At 53.1% G+C, this 22,505-nt stretch overlaps 1 long non-coding RNA gene across 2 annotated transcripts in view; it reads left to right on the top strand.

The window, feature by feature from the left end:
• LOC111153475 overlaps positions 1-22,192 on the top strand; it is a 24,600-nt gene extending 2,408 nt beyond the window's left edge. Inside the window, exons 2-4 of one of the 2 annotated variants that reach the window (XR_002641003.1) lie at positions 1,645-4,902; positions 12,699-12,800; positions 13,083-22,192. This is a non-coding gene — a long non-coding RNA (uncharacterized LOC111153475). Of the gene's footprint in view, positions 1-1,644; positions 4,903-9,445; positions 11,161-12,698; positions 12,801-13,082 lie in introns of those variants that run through there. The other variant, XR_002641004.1, reaches the window with a different exon arrangement.
• The last annotated feature ends 313 nt before the right edge of the window (positions 22,193-22,505 follow it).

Raw genomic sequence — 22,505 nt, 5'->3', positions numbered from 1 at the left:
AAAAAAAAAAAAAAAAAGAAAAGAAAAAAAAAGGAGGCAGGGGGTTGGGGTGGGGATTGCCTCCAAACCATCCCATTGGAGATCAGGAGGAAAATAGAAGGATCCCAAACTTCCTGGCTCAGCATCCCCATGGAAAGTATCCTCCCACCATCCCACTAATCCTTGTCAGCATCAAATAGTGGGGCTGAGGAGGGAAGGCCCCTCAGCTGTGCCTGAGCCTGGACTTTGGGCCTCACTTGAACATCTGCTTAAGGGGATTCCAGAACTTTCCCCAAAGAAAATGGCCCAGCTCACTTGCTCAGCCTTTCCCGGGTCCTGGCCATCTCTCTGACGGCAGAGAGGCAGGGGAGAATAGGGGGCCATATAGGGTCCTTTTGGGGCTCAGTGGCACTGGCTGGGGACAATCTGTGGGATTCTACCCACCCACAGCCCCGCCACTCTGGATGCACAAACAGGGAGAAACCACCTTCACAGACCCTCAGCCACTATCCCCACCTGATAAGGGTGGTTCCGGCAGGCCCGGGTCACTGGTCTGGAGGCCTGAACCAGGAGTTGGGCTGGAGGAGCCCCTCCCCTTTCCTTTGACTGGCCAACCACTGAGCCAGAGGCAGGACAGTGGAATCAACTGTACAAAGCCAGACCTAGGGGTCGCTGTGAGGCCAGCCGAATCTGAGCTCCAAGGGGCTTGCATGGGGCTCAGGTTGGGGAGGGAGTGCAAGGAAGTCCCATGTAGGGACCCGGGGAGTTGGAGCAGGTCATTGGCACAACCGGGCAGAGCTGGGCAGTGGCAGTTGGTCAAGACCTTGTGATTGGAAAGCCTGGACCCTCCGCATCCCCAGCTAGGACCTGGGCCTCTGGGTGCACCCATGGATGGGTAGGGCACCCCAGTATAGTGCAGGAGTGGTTTTGGAGGGAGGAAGGGGACTCTGGTGGGGAGGAGAGAAAGGCCCTGAGAACTTGGTGTGTGCTGGAGGAGGGAGAGTTGGCAAAAATGTGATTTTGGACTAACTTGACTTTTAGGCAGGTTTCAAGGCCTGATGAAAAGTTTACTTGCTGGTTGTTCTTTGGTGGGGTGGGGGGATTAGTTTTCTAAATAGGAGGGAATTGTTACCCCAGGTCTGTAAAAGATCATGTCCCTTTTTTTCTCCCCTGCCCTCAGTGATGTTTAGCATCCACCAAGCTCCCTACCCACCCCTGTATATTTACAAGAGAATGAAAGTAAACAAACCAAACAGCATCCCCATTTACAATTTTCTTTAGTCCAAAAGAATTCTCCACAGATTTTGAGGCTCCGCCTCCCTGGGTCCCAGAAGAAGAGGATGCAGCTGGTGGGAAACTGCCCCTCTCCTGGAAGCCATCATGGGGACCCGCCTTTGGCGCCAAGGACCCAGCGGGTGTCAGAGACCAGTGTCAGGGATGCAGTGGCAGCCCCAAGGCCTCTTCCTCTGCCTTTCAAAATGGCCATTCCTTCCTGTGCAGACTTGGGGGGGGGGGCGGCAGGCGTGCAGGGCAACAACTTCGTGCTGGGGCTTGGTGGCCTGACCTGGCCCAGGCCCCGACCCCGGCTCTGCCCTCCGGCCTGATGCGTGCCTCCTGATTTATGAGTCTTGTTAAATACCCATTAGACTTTGCACCTTTCTCCAGCAGGACCCAGGAAGCCACCACCGCGGCGACAGACAGTGAGGCAAGAGTCAAACATTCCCCAGCAGATGGCCGAGAAGCCCGGAGGAGCGCGGGACTGCGCCCAGTTGCCCTTGGGTTCAAGCCAAGAAGAGAGCCTAGCTGCCCTGGAGGGACCAGAGTGAGGCCAGCGGGAGGCGACGCCAAGAGACCCCAGGAACATCCCTGGAGGAAAACGTCCCGAAGCGAGGGACCAGGGACTCTGGATGGTTGGAAGCTCTCCAGGCAGGGCCCGTCACCCGGCAAAGCAGAGCAGGTGCCTAGGCGGAGAGGGGGCTTGGTTCCCTGGACTGCGGCGGGCGGGAGAAGAGGGGCCCGGGAGCGCCGGGCCCCGGGAACCAGCAGGAGTTTCCCACCATGGCAGGGTAGAAAAATGGACCGCAGCCCCCAAGCCTGGAGTGCCGCGATGTCGCAGTCCCCGAGTGTAGGAGGAAGTGAATTACATGCGCGTGCACACACGTAAATATTTTATAAACCTCCCCTTAATTAACCAAATCATTTCCATTATGCCTCCAATGTGATCAACAGCGACGGCGTGAGGGTTTCCAGGGTTTATAATTTGATGTCACCAGACGGTTGCTCGGGGGCAGAGGTACCGTCGCCGCGCCAGCTGCACGCGTATTTATTTGTTTTTCTACCGCGTTCCTGTAGGGCCCCATTATGCAGCTTTTAATTAGCTTGTGTGTGTAGTTCACCGGTCCCGAATCAGTGCCATCCCGGAGCAAGGCGGTGTACATCCTCGCAGTACAGGTGTAGCTGCCCGCCCCGGAACGCTAGGAAACGCGTGTCTGCCTCAGGAATGCGGGGCCGCCACGCAGCCCGCGGCGGCTCTCCGCAGCCAAGAGGCGCAGATCAAAGCCGGCGGGGACTTCGGCGGCTCCCCCGTGAGCACCGCGGTGGCTGCGGGTCCTCAGGCCCTCAGAGGGAGACGGGCGAGCTCGGCTTGGGGGACCAAGTGAGTTTCCGGCCTTGCCCAAGTCCTGAGGTCCTTGCTGCGGCGGCGGCGCGGACCTCTGGCGCGCGTCCCGCTCCGGGCCTGGTGCGCGGGCCGGTCGCGCGCGGAGAACCGAGCTGCGGAGCAGAGCGCCGTGGCTTCCTGCCGGTCCGAAGAGTCCTGTCACCGGACCCAGGGCGCACAGCCCGGATCTCCGGAATCTCCGGGCAGGAGAGCCCCCCACCCCGGCCCTTGCGCTGGCTGTCTCTTCCTTCTTGAAATGACCTCTGTGGAGCGCCTGTAAATCTATCCCTCCAGCCACGGGGGAATTCTTTTAAAGCTTTCTTTTTGGTCAGGAATAAGAGATTGTTCATCTTTAACTAGACCACATAGAAATTATGATTCAACAACAGTGTGCATTTAATTAGAGTAATCTCACTCGAATTTAATTACTTAATGAATTATTTGTTTAAAAGGTACAACGTCTTGTTTGCCAAGTGCGGCGCAGACCTCTGATAAGAACTTCTGTTCTAAGGACATTATGGCTTAAAAGCAGTCATGTGCTAAGGTTTGCATTTTAACTCCTTGAGTGTGGAACCGTTAACTGTTGAGGTACTAGTCCAAGGAAATCTCTGACATTTACGGGTGCAGAGAAGGTGCACAGAGGTTCCGTTCTGTTGTGTGCACAGGTCCCTTTGGAAATTAGCATCCTCCAACTTTTGTCGTGTAAGTCTATTTTTAAACTTACTGCATTCCGCTTTTGGTAGGCAGTCTCCTTTTTTCTGGTGCAAGATGACAGCTGTCTACCAGAGGACTCATTTTATTAGTATTTGCAGCGAAGCGGCACAGCCTTCAGGAAAACTCCTGCCTTGCTCCTCTGGGTCCCTGAGGCATCCACAGTAGTGGCAGGAAGATTTTCTGGGCTTATCGATCTTCCTCTTCCGGGATTGGAAGCTACGAAGGCCCATTCTTTGACCTTAACCCTTCGTTCCTAAACTGTGGAAGAATTCCACTTCCTCTTGTTTTCCAAAAGCAAGCCATGCCATCCTTTCCGGGAGGCTCTGAAGTTGACTTGTCTCCGGGTGATGTTAAGGATTGACGGAGGCAGCTAATGCAAGGTTCATAACCAGGGGCCATGGAGGAGGGTGACCTGCTGGGATTCTGACACGATTTCTGTGTCTTCTGTGGTTAGGTTGCTGTAGAAGCAGACAGTTTCTTTTCCTCCGCTAACCTGCATGACGGACAGAACCTTCTATCCTGGCATGATAGAATTTTAACAGAAAATGCCTGTATTGGGTGAGGGTGGGTGCGGGAAGCCTTTCCCCCATCAGTGAGAGAAAATAGAAACTAGGAACACCTTAAACCCAGCGGACTCAATTCCACTGTCATTTTCATTAATATTTCATTAATCAAATAAGTTACCTTAATGCACATTTGGGCATTAATGCACTATGGCCACATAAATATTAAATATTGTGAGTATAGTATCCACCTAAAGAAGGAATGAGCTTCTAAGAGAAGTACGACGTGTTGATAAGAGTGATTAGCTCTTTGTTTCTTTTCAGAATCCCGGATGTTTATGGCAGCCCTGCGTCTTGTCCTGCAATCAGAGTTCTTATGGTGGTTGAGTTATCGAGTAAACTTAATCCCATTCAGTTATGGCTACAGGAGCCCCTTTCTTCCAAAGAATCAGATCAATGCATATTTTACACTATTTATGAATTTACTTCACATATTCTACCGAGTAACAACGGACAGTAACAACCAGAAAGGACATGAGATAATAACTCAGGAATGAGAATACATTTCTCAGATCTGAGCAAATCCAAAGACGATTTGCTAGTAAAACCCTCAAAGGGAATGATATGTGTGGGATGGAAAAAGGTGAAACACTAAACGGCATATTTGTGTTTGACTCCTGGAGAACTGTTTGAACTTTCGACCAGATAGGATTCTACCTCCCATGACTTCCTAGCAGCCCTCATCACTTATATTATAAAAGATTCAATCTACCTACTGGAAATAACTTTTAGAAATAGCAGTTGGGAAATACCCACCCACACAGCTTCCTGGGCAGAAAGTGTGGTGCATTCCGGCTTTCACAGACTGTGTGCCCCACAAGTCACTGGCGTGTAGGTTAAAATCGGCCCATTGAAGGGACATCTGTGCAACAAACACGCCCAACACAGGACGCTTTGGGAGCTCAGGGGAAGGTTTCTCTAGGTTTGGAAGATATTTTGGTCTAGCAGCATTTTCCAGGACCATTCTTGTGGAAAAACAAAATCCAGGTATGAAATGGGCCTAAGGGGGAAGCGGGGGGGACTTGAAATGTTACTAGACTCAGGTTCCCTCGTCTGCTCACACTACTGTCCCCAAGACTGTCTCCAGAGCTGCGGGATCTGGGGTTCTTGACTGGGGTTAGACCAGCTACATCCCTCGTTTCCCGTGCACGGAAGACTAGGTAGAGCGGCCTCAGGCCTTCTGGCCCGCACTCTTGCGCCATCTCTGAGTGTGTGTAGATGTTTGTATGTGTACCAGGAGGTGGTCGGGGGGCGTGCAGGCTCCCCTCTCACTTCCAGAGGCTACTTTGACCCAAAGAACATGACACTTAGGACCAAGTTCAGGACGTGTCTTTTCTCCAACCTCCGAGTTCCTGTAGGGGCCGTCCTCTAGCCCCCGGTTCCAGAGCCCCTCCTGATGACTTCATGCTGGTGAAAGCTCTGAAGACACACCCTCCGTGCCGCTCGCCAGTGTTCTGTGTCTCCCTCTCCCCTCTAGCCCCACACAGCCTGGCTGGCCTCTAGTCTCCTGGGAGTGAGCTCAGGGATTGGCAGGCTAACCATAGCTCCCAGTTCGACGCAGGGTGGTTGGTAACTGACAGTGGTAGGTGAACTTATGTCGGGTACAGCTGTGCTCGAAGAATACCACCGACAGGGTGATTTCAACAAGGGAGATGCATGTTCTCATGCTTCTGGAGGCTGGGAGTCCAGGGGCCAGGTGTCTGCAGGGTTGTGTTGTCCAAGTCCTCTCTGGTTGGCATGCAGATCTTTTCTCAGCGCCCACACTCCCAGTGTCTCTCCAGCTCCAGCCTCTCCTTCCAAGGACACCAGTCAGGTTGGATGTGAGGCCACCTGCCTCCCTCCTTCCCCATCCTTCCTCCCTCCCTCTCATTCTCCCTCTTCCTCCCTTCCTCCCTCCCATCTTCCCTCCTTCCTCCCTCTCTCCTTCCTTCCTTCCTTTCTTCATTCCTTCGTTCCTTCCTTCTTTTTCCCCTCTTTTATTTTTCCATTTATTCCCTACTTAGCAAACATTTGTCGGGGACCATGTAAAAAGTGGACGATTTCTCGTGCTATGGGTGAAGGAAAGACAAACCAGACCGTTGTCTAAATATCTAAAGTCCATGCATAAGGTCAGTGAGGCAGGCGAAGCTCGCTAACACCTAGTCTGCACCCGAGGCAGCAATGGAGTGAAGAGGGTTTGCCAACTACATACTTTTGCCCCCTCCGCTTCCCCCCTTCCCTCCCCCGTCATGCTGGGCCCTGCAGACCCCATTTCTGCTTTGAGCCATTGCCCGTGCGCTTTCTCTCCATTAGACCATGCAACAGGGTGCGGGGAGGGGGTGAGCTGCAGGACAGTTGGGGGGCTGCCCCTTCCTTCTCCTGCAGGTCCCCTCCCTCCCCTCGCCTTCTGTGACCTCAGCTTTGCCTGGGGCCGATGCTCCCGAGCGCGCAGCAGGGTTGCAGGCTCTCCCAGAGCCAGGCCTCCATGTTCCCTGGATGGCCAGCCGCAGCCTCTCAGCATCCCTGCCTGAGTTCGGCTCCGTTTTGCAGTTTCCGTTCTTCTGTACGGGCAGTTGCCGCCTGGGTCTGCCTCTGAGGCTTCTCAGCCAGCTGATGGGCATGCTGTCCCCGTCCTCATTTGCAAGCGCTGCGACCCAGACTAGCCAGCTTAAACAAGAGAAACTTATCGTCACCTGTCCTGGGGGTTGGAAGCCCAAGGTGGAGGTGTTGGTAGGGCTGGTTCCTGCGGAGCTAGAAGGAAAACTTGCCCTGGGCCTCTCTCCTACCTTCCAGAACGTTCTGGCAATGCCCGCCCTTCCTTGGCTTGTGGAGGCATCACCCCAGGCTCTGCCTCCGTCTTCACAGGACCTTCTCAACGGGAGTTTATCTGTGTCCCAAAACTCCCTTTTCTCTGCACGGACACAGGTATATTGGGTCAAGGCCCACACACTCCAGTAAGACTCATCTTAGTAGCCGCATCTGCAACAACCCTGCTTCCACCCGGGTCACGTTCTGAGGCAACTGGGCTAGGACCTCGGTGTGTGGATCTTGGGACAGACACAGTTCAACCCATAATGATGCTTGATTAAAAATTCTTTATCTTGGGGCACCTGGGTGGCTCAGTGCATTAAAGCCTCTGCCATTGGCTCAGGTCATGATCTCAGGGTCCTGGGATCAAGCCCCACATCAGGCTCCCTGCTCAGCGGGGAGCCTGCTTCCCCCTCTCTCTGCCTGTCTCTCTGCCTACTTGTGATCTCTCTCCTTCTCTGTTAAATAAATAAATAAATAAATAATTCTTTATCTTGACCCTTCTGTCCAAAAAGCCCTGTAGTTCCCACTCATGCACTGGGCCGGGACTGACATAAGGGGCCCAGATTTTGGATCAACCGAAGAAAGGGCCCAGTGGCCTGTCACTTGAACTGGACTTTGAAAGGTGACTTAGATGGGGAGAGGTCAAGAGGATGAGCAAAGTCTGTCCCTGTGCTGGCAGGACAGGGCTCTGAAAGCACGCCGGGGAGGTGGGTGGTCCCGGGGAGACGGAAGGACACAGAGGAGCAGAGTGGGCCGCACCCAGGGGCGGGGAGTGCCGACTTCGCTCTCTGGGCAAGGAGGGGATGCTACAGGTCTCCGAGCGGGGGCAGATCAGGTGTGTCCATGGAATGTCAAGAGAGATCTGGGTCAGAGCTACAGGAAGACGTCACAGAAGTGGAGGGGACTGTGTGAGCCCACCGAGGTCCCAGAGGGAGGGAGGGAGAGGGGCCTGCAGGCTATCAGCATGTGCCGGACCTCTAAGTCCTTCCAGGCACCAGCAGAGCCCCGCTGTGCGAGCACAAGGGAGAGACCAGCGTCCAGTCTCCTGCAGGGACTCTGCTCAGAATCACCTGGGGCAGGTGACAGGGTGCCCCATGGGGGAAACCTGGGGCAGGTAAGAGGTGGCCCTGTGGGGGGACTCGGGGCCCTGGCTCCTTGTCCACTAGGCAGAAAGCTCTGCTTCCCTTGTTGACATCTGTGCTTACGGATGAGATTTTATTTGAACAAAGGTTTTTCCTTCACTTTGACCCTGAAGAACCACAGAAGCACATGACTGTCAGGGTTCGGATTCTGTTGTCTTCAGGTGGTTTGATGAGACATAAACCTCCAGTTGTGAAAAGCGGCTTACGATCACATCGTTCTCTGCTCAGATCCGATGGGTTTTCTAGCCACATCCGGAGTGTACAGTCATGTGTCTTATGACAGAGTGTGTGAGTATATGCCCAATTCTCAGCGGTGTATTAGGTGTTCAATTAAGCAGAAATCTGGAATGACGGGAATGTTGGGGGAAAGAATGCTTTTGGATAAAGGTACTTGCTGTTATTATTATTAATACGGATGAAAACAAGTCACTTGCAAGCCTTCCTTTGACTTCGACTCATGCAGGCCATAGCTCAAAGGTTGAGTCAGTGGTTTCATCTTGAGAGAAAGACAAACCCAGCGGTTATAAAGCAGAAAAACAATCCTGCATCCCATCAGGAACCTCCTGACTGACGTGTGAAGGAGGAGTAGTTCACCCTCACGGGGTGGGGTGGGGGGAAATGGTGCTTCCCAGTGGACGGTTTTCTTTTAACCCCGGGATCATGAGCTATGCAAACAGTATCGGTGATTATCACCCACCACACAGCACATTCAGGGTGAGCTGGGAGGTGCTATCTGTGCCCCACAGCATCTTCTCTTAGGAGTCAACTTTCTCGTGCTCCCACCTGTTAACTCGGTTTTATGTGTTCAGAGAAAGGGGTGAACGGGCTTCAACCCCGGCTCCCTCAAGAGCTGACTAGTGGAGAGTCCGAGGTCTGGTGCTCTGGGCAGCTCCTGCCTGACTCCATCATGTCACTGTGTAACCAGGTTATAAAAGAAGGTCCGCGGACACCCCGGGTGGAGGCTCCCTCCCTCAGGAGGGGTTAGCCTTCTCAGAAGACGCGTGATTTGGCCGCATGGTGTGTCTGTGTAAATCCACCTGTCCCTGCCTGGGGAGCGCGGGGCCACACACAGATGAAAGCCTCTGCTTGTCACCTCGCCCTGCCTTCCGTTGGAATATCGCGTGGCCATAACACCTACTTGTTGCAAGGATGCGGTCGGCTTTCTGTAAATTTGTCCCTCACCTGGAAGTACCTGCTCTGCTTTGTCATCAAGTCAACCATTTGAGGAGAAATCACCTCTTCAGAACTTGGTGTCTCCCACCCGAAATGCAAATCTGTGAAAGTGTCCCAAAGCTTTATGAGAAAAAATGTGGATCTCCTGCCCTCCCGCACCCCCTCCCCCGCCCACCTTCTTCAGTCCGTATACCTCTGAGTGTGGTTCCTCCTCCTCCTCCACCACCATTCTTCTGGGAAGGAGAATGGTTTGAATTCCTCCTTTTCATGGCTGCCCACACCCAGGGACCGTGACCTGTCACCCGCATTTCGGGAAAGCCTCTCAGATCCAGCCTCACCGCTCTCAAGGCCAAGGTCTTCTTCGATAGCCAGCCTGCATGGTTGCAGGCTATGTGTCATCCGTGTCCCTCATTCTTTTATTCCAGGATGCGTGGAGTTGTGCCAGCCTCCTCGGATCTGTTTTCTCCCCTGCCAAGATGTCCTCTGCTCCCCTCATCTGCGGAAGCCCATCTCCATAGCACGTCACTTGTTCGATTTCGTGGCTGAAATGCTCCTGCTCAAGCTGGAGAGGGTTGAGCGGCTCCAGTCTCTTGCCCTCGTTTCCTAGAGAAGTCCATGTGAATGCGGCCTGCCGTTTCCTTAGAAGGCAGAGAACTCACTACGTGAAATATTGGATTTGGCCTTGGTCTGGGTTCGTCATTAGTACTCATCAGTGCTTCTACGTTTCAACCTCCGCCTGAGCCCAGAACTGTCTCTTCACTCCCAAACCCATCTTTCATTCCTGGTTTTAAAATCCAGCTGGAAAACCCACATATAAACCTAGAATTCTAAAACTCTGAAGCTCTTGGAAAATGTCTTAAAATGTGTGGACCTTGCCTAGAAATCTTTTGATTCATTAGGTATGGGGCTGGGTCCAACTTAGGAATTTGAAGTAAGTACGGAGGTAACTGGGGCTTAGTTGGTTGAAAAAACACATTTCATAAAAAGGAGTCCTAGATCTACACCCGGTTTGACTTTTTAAACCCAACAAACTTCACTGTGCTCTCTGCAGACCCCAAATCTGACTCACTCTGACACCCCCCTTCACTGATACCGCCCCTGCGTAAGGGCCTCCTCCTTCTCCGTTCACTCCGTCTCTGTCTTCTTTGCCCACCTGCTAACCTCCCTGCTCTCATGGGCTCACCCCAGTAGGCATCCTCCGTGGAACACCTCCCTCACACCCTGGCTTTTTCCTGTGGGCCCCCCACATCTGTATCAAATCCAAACCTCAGCCGTGAGCTACAGACCCAAATATCCATCTACATGTGACCCTTCTCCACCGGAAGCTACAGATACGCCAAGTGGCTCTTAGTGCCCCTGGGACTCCGTGAAGCGGCCGGACTCCGGCCACCCGGCCTCTGCCTCTGTCAGCTGTCCGCCTTCACTTCTGTCCTGTTCAACATCCATAGGTCCAGTGATGGTGTGTGGAACACGCGTGATTCTCCTGTCTCCAGGGCAGCTCCGTGATGCTACATTAGATGAGGAACAGGAAAGGTGGTTGAGTTCCTGTCCTCAGGGAGGTGCCAGTGACGTGTGACTTTGCAGAGGTCCCGCTGCACCTCTCCTTCTGCCCGGGCTCCGCTAGTGAGGACTCCATACACTGCCCCCCCGCGTGTGGGCACACTCAGGGCCTTTTGGGCTCTCAGATTCCATCTTCTCCAGGATCCAGGTTGGACAAGAAATTGCGTGGTGACCCTACCCACCGGCAGTGTTCCACGTCCGCATGGTCAGCTGACTGGATTGTGGGCACGGCTTCCTAAAAGACCTCCTGCCTTCAGTCTGGTTGCATTTTGATGTCTCCCGTTCTGCTGCCAGTGACCTTCTGCCATCACAGCCTGGCCCAGTGATTATCATCGGCTGCTGGTGACCCCGGAGGTCCCGCTGCCCACATTGTGTGCAAGGTGGCAGGTCGTGTGGCTCCCGTTCCCTTTTCCGATCCAGCCTCAGCCTCCATCAGGAAGCCATGATTCTCCAGATGCCCTGTCCTTCCGGAAGCTTCCGACCCACATGCCACTGAGGGCCCTGCCTTCCTCTTTCTCCTTGCTTTCTTACTGTGATGCATCTTAACAGAATTTTAATTTTATTGGTAGCAGTAACACGTATAATTTTTTCATTAAAATTTTCAAATAAAACTAAAATATCCCCTGTCGAGTGTGCCTCATATGTGAGTGTATTGAATCCTTATTCCACTCCCACGGGTAACCCTGATGCTGTTCACGTGGTTCCTTTATCTGATCCCCTTCCATGCGCTAACATGTGTGGCCGTGTGCACTCACGATGGATACATGTACACACGCGTACGTGATTGTGTGTAGTTTTATAGATGTTTGCACAAGTGAACCCCCGCCCCGAGGAAGATTGTTTGTGACTCTATTTTCCTTAATGCCCCTTGGCCTCTGTTTTCATGTCAGCACACAGAGATCCTCGCTGTGTTCTAAAAACTGTTGCTTAGAATCCCAGAGCATGAATGTGCTCTATTTTATTTAATTATCTTTCAACTAAAGGGCATTTCGATGGTTTCTAATTCGTCATGAGTCTGTGTGGTGCTGCGGGAGTGGGCTTGGCTGTGCCTCTCCCCTCACGAGGGTTTCTCCAGGGTAGGTGCACGTGCACATCTATCCGTTAAGGTTTCTGCTGGGGACGGTGTCTCTGTCTCCTCCGCAGCTGTGACATGCAGCCCGCCCAAGAGCTGGTGGGGGAGCGTCCCAGGGTTGGGAAGCGGGCTCCTTCTGTGGAAGCCACAGGCCCGGTGGGAGGGGGGCATCTGGCACACCCTCTGCTGGGTTTTTTTTTGTCTCTGCTGGGGTCCGTCCCAGTCATGGGGTGGGACAGGCAGAAGCATGAAGGCACCGCTGGGTAGCTGCCCTTTGCACGGAAAGAAGGCGGGGCAGGCAGAGTGCTCTTGCAGGCCTGTGTGAGTCTGAGCCCCACAGGATGCCTGCTGTGGCGTTGGTCCCCAGGGCCAGGCCCCCTGGGGTGTGGGGGAGCACTGAGGTGCCCAGGATCCAACATATCAAGTGAGTATGGGCTGAATGCGCTCGCCCACTGGAGGCTGGGAAGGACTATGTCCAGCAGGGGTGGCCAACCTGGTGGTCAGTGCCCACTCCGGGGTGCTCTGCTGTGTGGACACAGAGTGGGGGCAGCACTAGGACCCTGAGAGCAGAAGGTAGCAGGCAGATCTAGAGTCCCTGTCCCTGCAGCCTGCTCTGTGTCTGCCCCACGGTGGGCTCCTGAGGATGGAGAAGCCCTGTGGATGGAGAGACCACAGACGGAACATTTTAGAGCATGTCGGTGACCAGCACGTTGTTTTGGAAAACCTACTGTTTCATTGTTATTCGTTTCAGAAGTGGGCAATAGATCTTAAGGTCTAATTCCAACTTTGAAATCCTTCACAGATGTTTGCTGGAGTCACTGTCTAAAATATAAATGGTTGAATTTTCATTGAACTTCTACCCCATGATTTCTTTGTTTCGCTGTTTCAGAGTTCTCATCCTTCCTTCTGCCCTTCTGTCTATCCTCAAATGAGCAGATGGCTCTTCTCTCATGAACTGACTGTTGGTGATGGACGCATTTGGATGGTAAATTCATAAAAGCCCATCAAAGGGAATTCTCCTCTTTTTTTTTTTTTTTCTTTTTCAGGACAAGTGTCCTCCGTTGCATGTCTGTCTACACCTGCTGAATGACCAGCAAATGTGGGGTGGAATTAATGGTCTTCATAACCTGTGGCCACACCTTTGAAAGGTCAGTTTTGAAGCAAAATGCTATTACAACCATGCAGTTGACTTTAGAAAGCGTAGTTATGGTGCCTGGCATGGCCCGTGTGCTTGTCTTATGACTTGATTCCACTGTCTGCTTGCAGTTCCTCCTTTAGGGAGACCAGCGAGGGCTTGGGGAGCAGAGATAATAAACTGGTGAGTTAGGAAGAGAAGGAGTGGCCTTCAGAAACCCCCCGGCCAAGCCAGCTGGTGGAAATGGCCGGACCCACACCCACCATCCTTTTTCCTATTCTCTCCCTCTGTCCAGGCTGAGCCCATGGCGGCCCTGACTTCAGCCTTGGCACGAGATGGGTTGTCTGAGCTCCCCGTGACCTTGGAAGTTAAACCACTGGATAATTCTGGGACATCCTGGAACATACACCTTGATACCAAAACCCCAAGGATGGTGAAGTATTTACTGCTTTAATCCAAGTTTCTTCCCGGTTGGCGTATTGTTCTCCTGAATCTTACTTGGGGATTCATGGAGTGTTCTGGAATTCTCCTCTGAGATTCAGTAGTTACCTAATACTTTTGCTCATGGGGATCATCATCAAATAACCCCGCAGGAAGACGGCGTGGCTTCCGTTGAGAGCTCTCCCATTTGCTGTGGACTGGCGTCCGAACGAGGTGAGGGACGCTGTGGCGTAGAGTCTCAGCCGTGGATTCTGTAACTGAGGAGGCAGGACCCGTGTGGGCCACATCCTGACCATGTGGGAGACCCCGGTGGACACCTGCACTCAGCTAGTCATTTAAAAACCGAACGCGGGCTTTGTAGAACACTGAAAATAATGTGAAGAGTGATTTTTTTTTTTTTTAATCACCTTTATGTGTGCTGAAAACCTAAAACCTCAGGGACTTACTGCTATGGATTCTTGGCCCCAGCTTCACCCAGAAGATGCCAAGGGCACACAGTTTCTCCCTTAAGTGGGGTTGCATAACATTGGAAGAGTACTGACGCACTATTTATTTTATTTATTAAGTGGCGACCACAAGCCAGGCGTGGGACCGGGCCAGGGATCCAGCATTCAGGGGCTGTGTGGGCAGGAACGTGAGGTGGGAACAACCTGTTTGTTGCTGTCGAGGACTTCTGAGTGCCCGATGCCCTGAGATAAGATTCAGCACGTCTGGTGCCTCGCATGGAGAGGTCACCCAGGACAGGTTGTCAGAGAAAGGACTAGTTCTGTGAGTTCTGAGTGTCCCGGGCAGCCCTGGAGTGGACATCCAGGGCTTGGCCCCAGCTCTGCCCCCGCCAGATGCCTGGGAAGGTGGGGCGTCTGCAGCTGAAGGAGCTGCCTGTCCCGTCCTCCTCACACCTGTCTCCCCATCTGAGATTGTGGCACCCGACTGGGCAGGGCCCCCAGGCTGCCCTCGGGGCACCTCGCACAATCCCACACACTGGGCAGCATGAAATGACAAAAGTCCATTTTCTCACAGCTCCAGAGGCTCCCAACAAGAGACCCCGGGGTCTTGCTCCCTCCAGACACTCAGGTGAGGACCCGTCCTGCCCCTCCCAGCTTCCGGTGGCCCCAGGTTTTCTTAGGGCTTGTGTGTCCATCATTCTAACCACTCCTCATGATCTCCCGGCCTTCTGCTCTGTGTTGGTGTCTCTTCGCCTCCATTTTTCGTAAAGACACTTGTCACTGGATATACGGCCCATCCAGAGGACGCAGACTGATCTCCTCATACCAAGATCCCTTGATTGGTTGCAACTGCAAAGACTTTCTTCCCAAATGAGGTCATGTTCACGGCCTCTGTGGATTAGGATGTGGACACACCTTTGGGAGCCGTTGTTCAACCCATGACAGGGCCTGACACTTAGTGCTTCGCGTCCCGGCACAGGGAGTCTGACACAAACCCACCATGAATGGGCCTGCATGGACAGGAAGCTCTGGCCCGTGGAGACCCACGGGGCCTGCAGCTTGGGGACGTCCTTGGGGTGGGGGCGGCAAGGAGAGAATGGCATGAAGCCTGGGTTTCTGGACGATGGCAGGAGGACGGTATAGGAGAGGCCGTAGGAAAGAGCCGTGGCCCGGGGCCCCATCAAGAACATCCAACCGGTGCACCAGGACGGCACACCCTGAGACCCGATGCCAACGTGTGAGAGTCACAAGTGATCATAGTAAAGAGGGTGAAACCACCAGATTTTCACATAGTCTCATTAAGGCTCCCCCAAGGGACAAGAGAGGAAAGTGGAGCTTTAACGTCCCTGTACTTGCTGTCACCATGTAGGGACCTCTTCTTCACGCTTCCGCAGTCAACAATGCCGTGAGCTCCTGGGGCTGCTCTCACGCGGGAATGTGGAAGTGTGTCCGAGCTATTCACAGCCTCTGGCCAAGTTGGGTGCTGTGGGATGCACTAGACTCCAATCAGAGCCAGAGCACAGAGGGCAACGGACGGTGACACATGTCCATTGTGTCCATTGACACCGTGTGGAGCTCGGCACATGGAACCAGGAGTGCACAGCTGGTGTTTGCTAGGTCGGACCCAGTGAAGGGCTGGGGACCTCCCTCCCATCTCCCAGCTCTGCCTTCATTCACGTTGTCCTGTTGTCAGGAAGGCTCTGTCCCCATGGCCCGAAGACACCCTTCTCCCACCCCCAGTCCCACTGCACCTTCACCGACCACTTTCCCCATGGAGAAGGGAGAACACTCTCCCCCGATGGCAGCAACCAGAGCCGCCGCAGTCAGCCAGCTGTCCCCCAGCCAGGACCTGGCACAGACACGGGGGGCTAAGTCAGGGCTGTTCTCCAGTGAAAGGTGAAATGGCAGAGTGCTCTGCCCTGCCCCGGGGTGCCGCTGGCGTCTCCCTGTGCCAGACGCGTACCCGGCTGTCCAAGTCTTTGCCGTCCAGACAGGGCCTCCGATTCCAGTGGACTCAGTTCTCCTTCTCGACCCTTCACGGAGCACTAGATCTCTGTTGCGACGTCGGTCGTCATCCACTCTTTACTGATCGGCAGAACTGTGATCGTATCCCTTCACGGACCAGCAACAACATACTGGACTCGCTCGGGCTCAAGCCGAACTGTCACTCTCATCCCATGGAAGAACCTGAGGGGTGCCGTTTGGGGTTGGTGAGGCGGGTCCATGCCGTCGTCCGTGCAGAGGCTCCTCCTCGTGCCCTGCTCCGTCCCTGCGGCCGCTTGGAGTTGCCTCACAGCTTCAACCTAGCTGCCGCTGCGCCAAGCATCACACTCTCACCCAAACGCATTCCAGCAGGGAGAAACACAGACCGAAGAAGAGGAATGTCCTTGTATCTGAGAGAGGGATCCTGTTCTGGAGTCCCCTGGCAGAGCTTTCCATACGGCCCCGTGACAGGTGTGGTCCACTGCCGTGCCAGATGCAGAGGAAGTTGGGGCATCGAGCCAGGAATGAGTCGTCCTGAGCAGCTGCGTGTCCCAGCCGTGGCTGGAGCTGGGCGTATTCCTCCCCACGGTGGCCCTTATGTCTGCTCTCACATTTCCAGACTCTGCCTCTGGGAACAGGATGGCACCTCTTACTTAAGGCTGGATGGGGCTCTGTGACTTCTGGAGCTGAGAAACATGAACAGAGGAACACGTGTCACTGTCCAGAGCACCTTCAAGGGCTGGCGTATGATTCAGGGTGCAGAGAGCAAGCTTCCTCCAGGCTGGACACCTGGGTTAGGAAGGTGAGCAGAGGTCCTGTGTTCTCCATAAGGGACATGCGATGTGAACGAGAAAGAAACCTTTCCTGTGTGGGTCACTGTGAGCCTGGAAGTGTGGGTGACCCGTCCACTCACCACCATCCCTGACTCAGAATTGCCAAGCTTCAGGACAACTCCACCCCCTTCAGCGGGGGCATTTTCCATTCTATTTTCTCCAGCGGAAGGTGCAGGACGTGCAAGCAAACCCAGCTCCCTTTCTGGTGGCATCTTAAATTGGGGGTACAACAGACTTTCCGGACGTTTGCCTCTTCAAGCTGAACTTGGCAGTAATTCAGTTTTATGAATTCTGACGTGAAGTCTGTCTCCAGATATGGACGAGCAGAGCTCGTAGAGAACGGAGAACAGGTGTGGCTGTGTGACACTAGGGACACCTCCTGGCTTAAGAGGTCCAAGAGTCCCCTTCTGACCAACATGGGACTCAGCCATTGGTGGGATGTAGCCGATGACTCATCGTTCACTTATTTGTTTTGAAAATGGGCAACCTCCTCCACAAGCACTTAAATGGGGAAAACGTATGTTTGGCTATTTAAGTCTTATTTTGCTAGCAATTTAGACTTTGGTGACTTTCTAAAAATACCAGGTGACGGTTGTGTCAAAACGAGAAACTTCGAGTGAGATCTGAGGGTCACCGCTTCTTCTCCAACTTCGTTTTCATCGATGCTGGATTTGGGGGGGTGTTTACTTTCTACGGGAAGGAGCGGCTGCTGGGACGGAGGCGCATTCACGGGCTGACAGCCAGAGGACGTCGGAGGTTTTGACAGGGTAGAGGGTACCCCTTCTGCACGAAGCCACACTCCTTCTTGACGCCTGTCTTGAAGGCGAGGCTGTGGCAAGACGGGCTGATGCCTCGGGCAGGATGTCAGTTGGGCATCGTCTCCCCTCCAATTACCCAGCAGCCGATAGAAAATACAATAAAATAAAATTTAAAATTTGACATGATTCACTAAGTTAGTCATCACAAGTTTGCATTGGATTCAATTTTGAAGCCATTGCCCAGCCCGCCCACGAGGAAGGAATTAACTGTGCTCTGGGATGCCACGGGGAGCATTCCTAGCTGCAGGGCAATCAGATGGCCCCGGCGGGCAGGACAGAACCCGCCAGGAGGGACCATCTCACTCCACCTTCCAGAGCTTCCAGATGTGTGCCCTGCTACAAGGTGAGAGGGAGATACTCTCAACGCCCATCACGTCCTGCCATTGGGTCCCAGTACTTGGTTTGTGAAGCCACGGTCATGCTTAATAGATGGGTGTCAGGGTCGAAGCCACTCTTGGAACCAGCCTCTTTCGGAACCAGACTTTCCAGGGGACACAGTGTAGAGCTGTGCACAGCGAGCGAGGTTCAGACTACCCAGAAGGGATTCACATAGTGAGCCAATAGTCAATTAATTTACTCAGCCGAGAATGCACCTAAGTGATAGCCTCATGTCTTGAAAGAGGCAGTGCCCAGAGCTGTCTGTTAGACTCCCCGGGCACCACTCATTGTTCCAAAAGCCCGTTTTCTGGACGACAGAGTGGTGGACTTAATGAATTACTGCCATTGATTTTTTTTTTTCCCTCTCGGTAAGAATAATGTAGGCATGTCTAAGAAAATATAGGAAATTATAAAAAGAAAAATAATCTATCATCACAGAATGTTCCAGTGGACAGTGTTGTCTGGACTCACTCCCAGGAGGTGGACTGGGGAGGATCATCTGGGTCAAATGGGGGCCTGGTTCTTTCCGGACGCCAGGCAACAACTGGTCATGCTCTTCTCCAGCTGGCTTCTCAGTGACCCCAAGTATGGCCCCGTGGCGTTCCCTTCTTCGGGGGAGTATCTCCAGAGCTTCAGGTCTTCAGGGGAAGAAGTGACAGCATCCACAGTCTAAAGGAGCAGAGGTTGCCCAGCGGGCATGGCCTCCCACCGGAGGCTTACCTGCCTTCAGAGGTCCGTCCATCCTGCATCTCGATAAGGTCAAGAAACCCTCGGAGCTCTGCCTGAAATTCAAACACAGCCCATGCTAACCTGACGTGTTCAACAGAAGGTGCCATTTCTCAAGGAACCTGCTGCTTAGTACCACTGACAACAGTTTTGGTGATGGTTTCCTCCAGGCACTGAGAAAGGGGAAAATAACTGAATGGGAAAGTTACTGTATGCTATTATCATTCAATTATCACTAGTGCTTTACTTTTTTTGGGATGTTCTACCTCATTTAATTCATCCGGACCACAGTGGGGGGGACACAGAATGCTACGGGCTGAGTGGGTGAGGAAAGGGGTTTCGTCCTGAGTGGGAGGTTGCAGGCAAACGATCAGGTGGAGGCTCAAACCCAGGTGGTTCTACTTCTTATTTTTTTTATTTTTTCATCAGAAATTTGATAAACCCTAAGATAAAGGATCTCTCGAAAATAAACCATCGGATTTGGCCTCCAGTGAGAAGATGCGAAAAGGTGTTTTATTTCAGCTTTCGGAGGACTGGCGACTTCCTATTCCGATTTGTTGTTACAAAAACACCAGAGAGGGACTCCTAGTCTCGCCTCTGGGTCTATGGTGCACATTCTCAGCCCTCTGTTAGGGCTCACGTGTGTCCTGAAGCCGGTCCCGTGGGATGGGAAGGGGCACTGAATCTCCCCACGTTGCTCCTTGGAGGACCTAGGAGGCAGGAGCCCCTCAGAGGCCGGTGGCCAAGAGGCCCAGAGGAAACGGCATCAAGAACCAAAACTGACGTCCTGGACCAGTGCGACAGGAGGGACGGAGTGCAGGTGGGGCAGTGTCCGTGTGTGCCCAACCCCTCTTGCAACACAGCAGAACCACCGTGATGTGGGGGTCACCTACGTTGGCCTCTCCTCCTGCCGCATCAGTAGCCTAGATGCTGCAGAAAAAGCTATTTATGGGAACGAATTTCTCCTTTGAAATGTGGGCCCAGACAACGGATCAGTGTCTCTCCCACTGCCAGTTGGAGGACTGTCTAATGCCTGTTTGGCGAAATTTGATCTTGGAGTTGATGATGAAGCGGTAACAAGGAAAATTCTATTAATTTACGTACGGAGAGCTACGTGGTGCAGGCGCAGGACATGAGACCTTCTCCAGCACGTGGCCTTCTTGGAGGAGAGTGGGATAAGCCAGTGTGGGCAGGCTTTGGGAGAACTGCCCTCAGGTGTGAGAGTTACGGTTTGAGATGCACAGGCCCACAAGGGTCCCTGTCATACCGGGTCACGGACAACTGAGCCACGACAACCGTGAGGGTGACAGGCTGTCTGTTTTGCTCAAGACTTTCCATGTTTTCCCATTGGACGTCTTGAGTCTTGAGAGCTCCCTCCTTCCTGGGAAAAGGAGGCTGCTGGTCATGCCTTGTATCCTGCCAAGTGTGGACAAGTCCTTAAAATCTTTCTGGGGAAGTGTGGTTTCTTTGTTTGCTTGTCTGGTTGGTGGATTGCAAATGAATGCTCAGGAGATAATTAGCCTCTTACATCCCATAAACTGATGGCACCTACCCAGAACTCTGGCTTCGGGCCTGGGGGCGGGGATCTGCCCGAGGGAGGTCTCAGTGCAGCACCTGGCGGGGGGAGGTGTGGTGGGAGGTCGGAGGGAGGGGGTTCCGGCAAGGTGGCCACTCCAATCGAAGGTTTAAATGCAGGTTCAGCAGCAGCCCAAGGGGAGACCGTGAGCAGAAAAGAAGCATGCGGTGTGGCCCACAGTGCCACTAGCTCATCTCAGTCCCAGGCGTCTGAGTCATGGAGCAGAGGGCCGAGCCGGCCGGGAGACACGTCCTAGGTGTGTTTACAGAGAGCCTGAGAACATTCTGTCTTCAAGCAAATGCTCTTCAGAGTCCTCAGAGTTCGTTAGAGAGGGGGAGAGGATTAAATAAGTTCCTCTGAGATCTGAAGTGTCCAGGAGCAGGATCCCGGTTTGGCTCTGTTTTGTCAGTGTTGAGCGATGTCTTTGATGTCTAGCGCGCGCTGATCGTCTCGCCTTCCTGATGCAGGTTCTCTGCTAGAAGTCGACAAGGGACAGTAAACGAACAGTGGGGCTTTAATTGCATATAATTACTCGGTGTGCCAAAGTATTTTACAATTGAGATAATTTGCCTGAAAGTGTGGGTATTTAGTGAATAGAATTTATGGTAATTCCCTTATTTTCCCCCAACTGCCTAGTAATCTTTATAACAAGGAAGTGGAAGGACAATAAGAATCCCGAATTGAAACAAAGCCATACATAAAAGTGCTTAAAATGTATCTGTTTGTCTTTGTTTCAGTAGGAATCCACAACAAAGTTAATCGGACCAACAAGGATCAATAGAAAAGTGACTGAAGATTCGCGTTTCTTTGAAGCGGGTAGAGGCAAGGAAATAATCCTTGCAAACAATGGAGGCCTTTAATTCACGGCTGCGGCACTGAGAGCCATTGTGAAGTGGGATTTGCTGGGTTTCAGGTTTTAATTTGAACTGTACAAGCAGGTGCAGCGAGGAGGCCGAGCCCCTGCTCCTACACTCCTGCCACGCCCTGCAAGTCAACCTCCCTGGTAATCCTGCGCTGGGTAATGGAGACGCCTGCCTTCTGTTCTGTTTTGTTTTAAGCGGCTACGATGAACGCAATTCCTATGCACTCTGTCTTTTTCACTTGGGTCCGTCCTCAGCTACTTCTCTAACCAGGGAAATGGGAACAAGGGAAGGAGGAGAACCAGGGGAGGCAAGCTCAGCTTCAAACCCGGAAAACAAAACTTCACTAAAAAATATTCTCATTTAACCATAATAGGATGTAGACTGAAACATTCTCAGAGCCACTGGGGCAGAAAATGCTTCTGAAGTGAAGGGAGCTGGCTTTCCCATCAGCCACCACCCAAGCCATGGGACCATTAGGAGAAGTCCCCCTGCCCTTTATGTTGTGTGGGTATTTTCCCTCCCAGACTCAGACACACTGTCCATTGTAATTCTTGACTGTAGATGATGGATAACGAGGAGAGAACTGAGAGCCTGTGGCTTGGTCAGGGTATCACACGGTGGGGGCACTGTGTGCGGCCGACGGGAGACACTTAAGAGTAGGGGATGTGACCAAATGCAGGCTCTCTCAGGTCCGGAACTTCATCGCAACCAAGCTTCAGAGATGCTGCCCGGAGTCAGACGCAGGTGCTTCTGGGCATGTAGACTGTGCTCAGGAGCTCAGAGCACAGAACACAGCAAGGGCCACACGAGAGGTGCAGCGCTGTGAGCTGCCCCTAGGCTCTGCTGTCTCCCCTTATCTGGAGCCTATCGGGACATGGGCTTAGAGCTGCTCTGGCGGGATGGTGTGCGGTCTGACGTGCCAGCGACCGTCAAGGACAAGCTGGACAGCCACGTGCAGAGGTTCCGAGGACCTGGGAGCGGAGGGGTCATGGGGGTCGGCCGGCAGCTTTGGTCCTGGGAGCCGTGAAGCCAGTGTAATGGGAGTGGAGGTTCTGGGTGGTGCAGGACACACGTGCAGGGCTGAGGAATTCGCCCAACATCCTGCGGGCTGTAAGGTGCTCGGAGGGCCACCTCAGCTGGGAGCAAGGTGGTGAACTGGATGTGTGGCTCAGCAGAGGAAGGGCCGGGGAGGTGGGGGAAGGGTTCTGCTGGGACATTCCAGGGCCGATCAGACCCAAATTCTCCTTTGTCTTTGCATACCTTCCTGAATTTGGGCAGATTATGTATATCTCCTCTGAATCATAACTTTATTATTTAAAATGGAAATAAAAAATAACCTTCTTTCCAGTTCTGAGAAATGAGTGAAATACTACATGGAAACTGGTTACCCATTGTGCCTTCGGATGCTCACCTAGCAACAGTGTCTTTTCTTCTCTTATTGCTTGTGCTACCAGTGGGCACACTCAGCTTGGGAAACCTCAGCAGAAACATGGCGGTGGGTACGTCTGGACGGTCAAGGATCCGTGAGATAGGAGGCCGTTAGCCATCAAGGTCTTCGTCTGTCTCATTTTTCCCGGCATGGTCTAGGAGGGCGCTTCGTTTTCCAAGCATGAATCAGCTCTGTGGCGTTGCTGCCATGTGGGGTTTCTCCTGC

The sequence above is a fragment of the Enhydra lutris genome, unplaced genomic scaffold (assembly GCF_002288905.1).
Source record: "Enhydra lutris kenyoni isolate GAN:26980312 unplaced genomic scaffold, ASM228890v2 scaffoldscaffold32, whole genome shotgun sequence".
NCBI lineage: Eukaryota > Metazoa > Chordata > Mammalia > Carnivora > Mustelidae > Enhydra > Enhydra lutris.
The sequence above is the reverse complement of the archived record's forward strand: the minus strand, read 5'-3'. Positions and strand labels throughout refer to the sequence as shown.